This window comes from Triticum dicoccoides, chromosome 5A (assembly GCF_002162155.2).
Source record: "Triticum dicoccoides isolate Atlit2015 ecotype Zavitan chromosome 5A, WEW_v2.0, whole genome shotgun sequence".
In the NCBI taxonomy this organism is placed as follows: Eukaryota; Viridiplantae; Streptophyta; class Magnoliopsida; order Poales; family Poaceae; genus Triticum; species Triticum dicoccoides.
The window spans coordinates 689,445,296-689,454,258 of record NC_041388.1 but is presented as its reverse complement, the minus strand read 5'-3'; positions in this window follow the sequence as shown (position 1 = coordinate 689,454,258).

Here is an 8,963-nt window from a genome sequence, read left to right as displayed (position 1 = left end):
TTTCTCTTCTTCTCCTCTATTACTTTCTTCTTCGCCTCTTTTTTCCCCTTTTTTCCTCTTCTTATTTATTTCTCCTCTTCTTCCTCTCCTCTTCTTCTCCTTTTTCTTTTCCTTCATCCTAAACTAAACATAAACTAAAATAATCCTAAAACTAAACAAAGTTATGAGACGGGGTATATCGACAACGAAGAAAAAAAAGAAAAAAAAGAGGAGAAGAAGAAAGGAATAAAGGAGAAGAAGAGAAAATAGAAATCTTCTCCTCTTCTTTTTCTTATTTTTCCTATTATTATTTATTTCTCCTCTTCTTCCTCTCCTCTTATTCTCCTTTCTTCCTCTTCTTATTTCCCTTTTTCCTCTCATTCTTTTTCTTCTTCTTTCCTTTCCTAGCTAGATATATAGAACTTTCCTAAAAATGTAACTTTTGCATATATAAAACTTTTTCTTCTTCTTCCTTCTTTCCTTCTCTTCCTTCTTCCTAAATATATGAAACTTTTCTAAAAATGAAACGAACCTAAAATTAATGTACTAAATCAGAGAACATATATAGATAAAACTATTCTAAAAATCTAACTTTTGCATATATGAACATATATACACAGATAACATACATACATATATACATTTTTTATAAAAACTTTCTATATATGAACATAGAAAACATTTTTGACATCTAAATTTCTTTTATGAACAACTAAAAACATCTGAAAACATCTAAACAAATAGCATATAAATATAACAAAAAAATATAAAGGAAAGCTCTAGGGGCCGGCCGGGCAGGGCATGGCGGCGGCGGCGCCGGCGGGGCAGGGGCGCAGGTGCGCGAGGAGCGGCGCCGGTGTCGGGGCGGGCGCACGCAAGAGCACGTGGAGCGGCAGGTGTGCTCACAGGGGATGGCAGGGCACGGCGGCCGGCGTCGGGGTAGTAGTCGTCGAGGGCGTCGGCGGTGGCGAAGTTGGGCGGCGAGGGCGTCGGCGGCGGCGAAGTTGGGCGATGTTCGGCGGCGTCCGGGTGGCGTCAGGCGGCGTCGGGGTGGAGGACGGGCGGTGGGCGGCGTCGGACGGCGTCGGGCGGTGTCGGGGCAGGGTGCAGCATCGGCAACGGCGACGAGAGGAGCGGCCTAGCAGTGTCGGGGGAGAATGGGAGCAGTTGTGCAAATTTTTCTAAGTGTGGGCTTATATAGTCACACCTTTCGTCCCGGTTCATAGCAACGGCAGCGACGGAGTGAAGAAATCCGCAGCCGGCGCGAGTACGACGGCGACGAGGTCGAGGCAGTGAAGCTCTTCCTCACCGACGATGATGAAGTAGCGACGGCGCTAGGGTTTGAGAAGCTCGAGCTGGAGTGAGAACGAGCGGAGTAAAAGTGAAGTGAGGAAGGGAAGGGCTATTTATTGCCACGGTGAAAAAACTGTTCGCCCGGAGAAATTGGACGAACGTGCCCCTGACCCTTCTCATTCGCTTGACATGTGTCACCCACGTACTGAGAAGTGGAGATCATGTGAAATCGGGGGTGAATAGATAAGTGTTGTCGTGGGATGTGGAACGGTTTGAGCGGCAAAGCCGAAAATTTAGATAGGATAAGTTAAAAGTTCTGTTCGCAAATTCTTCAGCTGACAAGGACACGGTGAAAATTTTGAACGAGTTTCGAATAGAATGCACATGAAGAATTTGTGAATAGATTGGGTTGAGTATAGCATAGAGGGGGAAGGGTCCGATCACATTCACTTAGCAGAAAAGACAATATGAAGAAATGGCTATAAGTGAATGCTGTAGTGGACATAAACTCATATATACATATATAGCCAATGAAGAAAAATGACGAAAATGGTGAAGACAATGCAAGTTGAAAAACAACTAAGGAATTTTAAAGAACGGAGGAAAAACTCAATTGAAGATTTTCAACATTTTGTGGTGGCGTGACCCACCGTATAAGAATGATGATTTCAGACACCGCGTTCAATTTTTGTAGGGTTTTGAGAATCAAATTCTTCGTTAATTTCTTCACACTTAGAGTGTTAGTCTTCATTGATTGAATAAAAACGTTTCTTCATGTGTTGCACATCTAGGTCATCAATTTTGCACAAGTGTTAGGATGAGTGTCCTTTTCAAAGAATATTCGAAGATTCTAGGATATTTAGCTTGCACCGCAACTTTCTAAATCTCTTCTCATCCAAGGGCTTAGTGAAGATATCGGCTAGCTGTTCTTCAATCTTCACATGCTCAATAGAGATGTCGCCCTTCAACACATGATCACGAAGAAAATGATGACGAATCTGAATGTGCTTTGTCTTCAAGTGCTAACTGGGTCATGAGCAATCTTGATGGCACTCTCATTGTCACAGTAGAGTGGCACATTCTTCACATTGACGCCGTAGTCCTTGAGGGTTTGCTTCATCCATAGCAGTTGAGAATAGCAAGAACCAGCAGCAATGTACTCAGCTTCAGCAATAGACAGTGATACGCAGTTCTGTTTCTTCGAGGACCAGCATAGACAGTGATACGCCGTAGACCAAGGATCGTCCGACGAAATGACCACGCGATCACCAGCATAGTCAGAGTCTGAAAATCCAATGAGATCAAAAGCCGAGCTCTTGGGGTACCATAATCCAAGTGTTGGTGTGTGAGCTAGATATCGAAGAATATGCTTCACAGCCTTATGGTGTGATTCCTTCGGTGTAGCTTGAAATCAGGCACACATGCAAACACTAAGCATAATATCTGGCCTAGATGCACATAGGTACAAAAAAGAACCAATCATGGAGCGGTATACCTTTTGATCAAAGTCAATAGCATTTTCATCAGTGCATAGATGGCCATTTTTGGGCATAGGGATTTTGACTCCAGTGCATAGATGGCCATTTTTGGCCGAATTTCCTCAGTACATCCTTGAGGTATTTCTCCTGAGATATGAATATGCCATTGCGTTGTTGACGAATTTAAAGACCTAAGAAGAATTTCAATTCTCCCATCATAGACATTTCATATTCCTCCCTCATCATATAACCAAATTCATCAGTATAACGTTGGTCGGTACAGCCAAAGTTAATATCATCAACATATATTTGGCACACAAACAATTCACCATCATAATATTTAGTGAAAAGAGTTGGGTCAAGTGAACCGAGTTTGAAGCCTTTCTTCATGAGGAATTCCTTCAAAGTATCATACCACGCCCATGGGGCCTGCTTGAGGCCATAGAGGGCCTTATTGATTCTGAAGACTTTGTCAGGATGCTTTGGATCTTCAAAACCTGGGGGTTGAGCAACATATACTGCTTCCTCAAGCTTACCATTGAGGAATGGACTTTTCACATCCATTTGATATAAAGTGATATCATGATGGTTAGCATATGCAAGTAATATGCGAATAGCTTCAAGTCTAGCAACAGGTGCAAAAGTTTCATCGAAACCATTTCCTTCAACCTGTGTGTAGCCTTGAGCTACAAGTCGTGCCTTATTCCTCACCACAAGGCCATTTTTGTCTTGCTTGTTGCGGTAGATCCACTTTGTGCCGATGATGTTGTACTTGCGAGGATCTGGACATTTGACCAGTTCCTAGACGTTGTTGAGCTCGAATTGATGTAATTCCTCTTGCATAGCTTGAATCCACTCAGGCTCCAGAAATGCTTCATCTACCTTAGTAGGCTCTGTGATAGAGACGAAAGCAATCTGCCCACAAAAGTTAGATAAATATGAAGCTCTTGAGCGTGTGAGAGGACCTGGAATGTTGATGTCGCTGATGATTTTCTCAATTTGCACTTCATTTGCGACGCGAGGATGAGCGGGTTGTCGTTGAGGAATTTGATCAGTATTTTCTTCAGCACCATTTTCCTCAGGTGCATGAGCATGTTGTTCTTCATGTTCTGGAATGACTTCTTCAGTAGATTCTTCGGTAGGAATGACATCCTCAGTAGCCTTGAACTTAATAGATTCCTCAGGAGGTATTTCATCTGTCACAGGAGGTAGGTGCTCTCTTTGCGAGCCATTAGTCTCATCGAATCGCACATCTAGAGTTACCAGAACCGAGAATAAAACCTTCATGTGCTTTCAGTGCAAATTTAGAATTGTGATGAGGATCTCTAATCCAATATTTTGCACCGAAGACTTTGAAATAACTCACATTGGGTTTCTTCTCGGTGAGGAGTTCATATGCAGTCTTCTTGAAGAATGTGTGAATATATACCCTGTTGATGATGTGCCACGCAGTATCAATTTCCTCAGGCCAAAAGCGAGGAGGCAGTTGTACTCATCAAGCATAGTGCGGGCCATCGCAACAAGAGTCCTGTTCTTGCACTCCATGATGCCATTTTGTTGGGGAGTATAAGGAGCAGGTAACTCATGATTAATACCGAGTTCATCAAGATAGTCATCAAGGCCAGTGTTCTTGAACTCGGTTCCATTATCAGTTCTGATGTGCTTGATCTTCACACCGAAGTTGGTTGAAGCCATCGAGGAAAATTGTTTGAAGACTTCCTATACTTCTGTTTTGTAAGTGATAATATGGACCCATGTATATCGAGAATAATCATCAACAATGACAAAGCCATATAAAGATGCAGCATTGGTAAATGAGGCATAGTGAGTAGGGCCAAAGAGATCCATGTGAAGCAATTCAAATGTTCGAGTAGTAGTCATGATAGTCTTTGTTGGATGCTTGGCCTTGGTCATAGCCAGCCTTCTGAAGCTTTTGCATGTAGACATGTAGCAGGTTGTGGTCCTGTAGAGAAATCAACAATATACAAATCTCCTCTCCTAAAGCCTTCGAAGACTTTGGAATTGTCAGTTTCCATGATCACAACACAATGATACTTGCCAAAGACAACAACCATATCAAGATCACAAAGCATTCAGACAGACATGAGGTTGAACCCTAAGGACTCGACAAGCATGACTTTGTCCATGTGTCGATCCTTTGAGATTGCAACCTTACCTAGACCCAATACCTTGCTTTTGCCTTTGTCAGCATAGGTGATATGCTTCAGATATGATGGAGATAAAGCAGATTCCATCAATAAGCTCCTGTCACCAGTCATGTGATTTGTACATCCACTATCGAGGACCCACTCAGTGCCTTTGGGTTGATCATCCTGTAGATGAATTAGTGCAATTTACGAACTCATATACTTCAGTAGTGAAGGATATGGTATCAATTTCATCAGATCAATTTCATCAAGCAATAAAACAGGTAAAGCAGTATGAGGACGTGAGAAATGAAAATTCATTTCTTCATGATTAGCTTGCGTCCTTTCAAGCATATTCAGGTCTCCAGCAAATTCTTCAGACGATTAACTTCGTCTGGAGACCTGACCCTGCATAAGGATTAGTTCTTTTTCTGCACCACCCACATCTGAAGGGGTGGCAAAGAGTTCATCACTCTGCGAGCTCCATAAGAGAAGGGTGGCATAGATGCTAATCCACTTCGTTTCACATAAGAGGGGTTAGGGTAAGCATAAGAGTAAGAAGAGAAATTCTTCGAGGACTTATGAACATAATGATTTAAAGAATAATGCACATATCCATAATCCTTAGATCTTCCCTGCGAAATAGACGGGTTAGTACGATGATGTTCATATGAGGACTTTGATCCTTTTGAGGAATTTGATCCGTGTGAGGAGTTTGGTCCGTATGAGGACTTGGATCCATATGAAGAATTTGGTCCATATGAAGGATTTGATCTGGGTTCCTATTATTCACAGGTGGTATGATGAATTTCACCTGAAGATTTTCAAGGCACCTTTTCGGAACCCAGATTTTCTTCATAGGAGGACCGTTCCTGCAGTTAGTGCCAACATATCTAGCAAATACTTCACCATTCTGATTTTTGAACAGTTTATAGTTGGAGTCAATTGACTCATCAGAAGAATATGAAGATTGACATGTAAAGACAGATAAAGTAGATGGATCCACTGAAGGTCCCTTTGCAGCAACCCATGAGGTTTTGGGATACTGCTCAGGTTTCCAGTAGGTCCTATTAGCATTGAGTTTCCTCTCAAAGGCAATACCCTCTTTCCTAGGGTTCCTGTTGAGGATCTGCTTTTTAAGCACATCACAAAGAGCCTGATGCCCTTTGAGGCTTTTGTACATGCCTGTCATATACAATTCCTTCAGCCATGCATCATCAGTGATGCTAGCAATGTCCTCAGATGAGGAATTAGTGATAGTAGAGGCAGTTGAGGAATTTGCAGCAATGGAAGTATTTGAGCATTCAGGTGAAGAATTAGCAGTTTCACGTTCAATGCACTTCAAACATGGAGGAACAAATTCATCCTGAGTAGCGCTAATCTGTTGAGCAAGTAATGAATCATGCTCCTTTTGAAGATCTTCATAACTCACTCTGAACTGCTCAAGATCTTGCTTTCTTTGAAGAAATTCATAGGAAAGCTTCTCATGATCAGATAGGAGAGTGTTATGATGACCTTGAAGATTGTCAAACTTGGACTGAAGTCTCTGAAGATTTTCAGTCAAGATTTTAGTGCGATCCATTTCCTTGCCCAACATATCATCGCTTTTATCTAGCATATTTTGAACCTTTTCAAGAGCCTTTTGCAGTTTCACAGCAATCTTAGCAAGTTTAGAATAGCTGGGTTTGAGGTTTTCATCAGATTCATCCTCACTAGATTCAGAGGAGGGATATTTGAGTACCTTTGAGCCTTTTGCCATAAAGCAATAGGTGGGAGCGTAGTCCTCGTCGTCGTCATCAGTAGTGTTGGTGTGGTCCATTTCTTTAGAGTTGAAGATAGACTTGCCGATGAACGCAGTTGCGAGGGCTAGGCTCGCCACACCAGAGTCCGACTCCTCAGATTCCTCCTCTTCCTCATTTTCCTCAGATTCAGCTTCAGAGTCCATTTCCTTGCCAATGAATGCTCGATCCTTCTTGGAGCTGCTCTTCTTGTGAGATGAGGACCTTGAGGGTCTTGATGACGAGGACTTTGAAGATTTCTTCTTCTTCTTTGAATCATCAAAATTGTAATCCTTGTACTTCTTCTTCTTCTTCTTCTTCTTCTTAGATTCCTTTTCCCATTGAGGACAATCTTGAATGTAGTGTCGAGGTTTTTTGCATTTATGGCAGAGTCTCTTCTTGTAATAATGGGATGAGGAATCTGATCTCAAGTCACCCCCTCTTGAGGATTTACCAAAACGACCACGTCTTGAGAACTTTTGGAACTTCCTCACGAGCATTGCTAGCTCCTGGCTCAGTTCTTCAGGGTCACCAAGGCTGCTGTCAGAATCTTCACCATCAGATTCGGATACTGCCTTGGCCTTTAGAGCCCGTGATCTACCATAACTTGGTCCATAGAGATCTTTCTTCTCAGCAAGCTGAAATGTCGAAGTAATTGGACACGGATACACCAAAGACGGCAAGACGATATTTCAAGACATTGGGGCTAGCAAAGCCCCTTAGTCTGCCTGCCGGCTGCCGACTGCGCCAACCAGCCGGCTGCCGACTGTGCCAACCAGCCGGCTGCCGACTGCAGCCCGACCCGACATCGACAAGACACCGACGAGACGGCCATACCGCGGACAAGACAACCGTACCGCGACGACATCATGTAAAGTGTCACTTGTCCACTGGCACTATTTATGAAGTGACCCTGGGGACAAGCATGACATGCACCATGCCTTACCCATGCCTACCCACATAGCTTACATAGTAAGCTAGCCCACACTATAAAAGGGGCACTCATCCATCCATCCAGGGGGATGGACTCCCACGGCCACAAGCCATGGCCATACATGGCCGGCCACTAGCATGCCTCGAATAGGCATATACCAGATCAGATGCACTGGTTACTGATCCCAGATACAGCTCCAGGAGCATTTTGTACTACCCGATGTACACCCCAGATAGATACACTCAGAATTGCAGCAGTAGGAGTATTATCTCTACGGAGAGCTCCGAAGCTGGGTAAACCACCGCGTGCTACTCGCATACCCGCTCCCGGGCCTATCAGCAGCAGTCTTACCCACACACTAAGCCCTTGTGGCATCTGTCGACTCGCAAGCCCCCCGTGAGAAATACCACGACAGTTGGCGCCCACCGTGGGGTGGTACTACTACTACGCTACCACGCTGCTGCTGGTTTCGCTGTCCGGGCGGGACCCTTTTTTCTTCATCGCCTCTGCCGCGGCGTCGCGCTGTCTCTCCGGTAGCGCTCGGGGGCTCGACTTCGACTCGCCCCTGGAGCGGCCGTGCGGGACGGCGCGCCCTCGCCGTCGGCTTCGCCATCTTCGTCATCACCAACGCAACGCCGGCCGTCCGTCCACGCGCACGCCCCGCGCGGTGCCTCGTTTCGGTCGGCCGTGTCCATCCACGCGCGGCTTGCGTCTGCTCCTCTCCGCGCTGCGCCTTGCTCTGGCCGGAATGCGCTTTCGCTCCTCCATATATCATCCACACTAGCTGGCTAGAGGCAAGTCAGCCCTAGTCAAACCATTAGCAAAACCGTGGTCAGACGCTACCCATACAATGCTCAGATGCACTTCCCAGAACAATGCGTTTCCTGCACCATGCTACGTGCATCTCCGGCCGTACTCGCATCCGGCGCCTCACTTCCTCCTCTCCTGCTGCCTCCACCGCTAAATCGCCATGGCACTGCTGCCTCGTTGGAGCTGCTCTCGCCGCGCCCAAGCTCCGTCACCTGCGAGCACTCACTTGGGATTCAACGAATCCTACGCCCGCCTCCAGCGCCGTGCGGCTGCACCCCCATGCCCGTCGCACCGTGCCCCGCGCCGGGCCTGCGCGTGTGCGCCCACCGAGCTGCTCGGCCTCGCTCGCGGGCTCCACCCCGCTTCGGATGCTGCGCCCGCACGCCCGCCTCCGCCTCCAACCATGGCCAGGCCGCCTGCGCCATTGCCCTCATGCGCGCGAAGGCCCCTGCCGCATGGCTGCGTGCCCCAAGCCGCGCGGGGCCGCTCGCTTCGCCTCCCGCTGCGCTGCACGGACGCCGCTTGGGGCCTTCTCGCGCGCGCC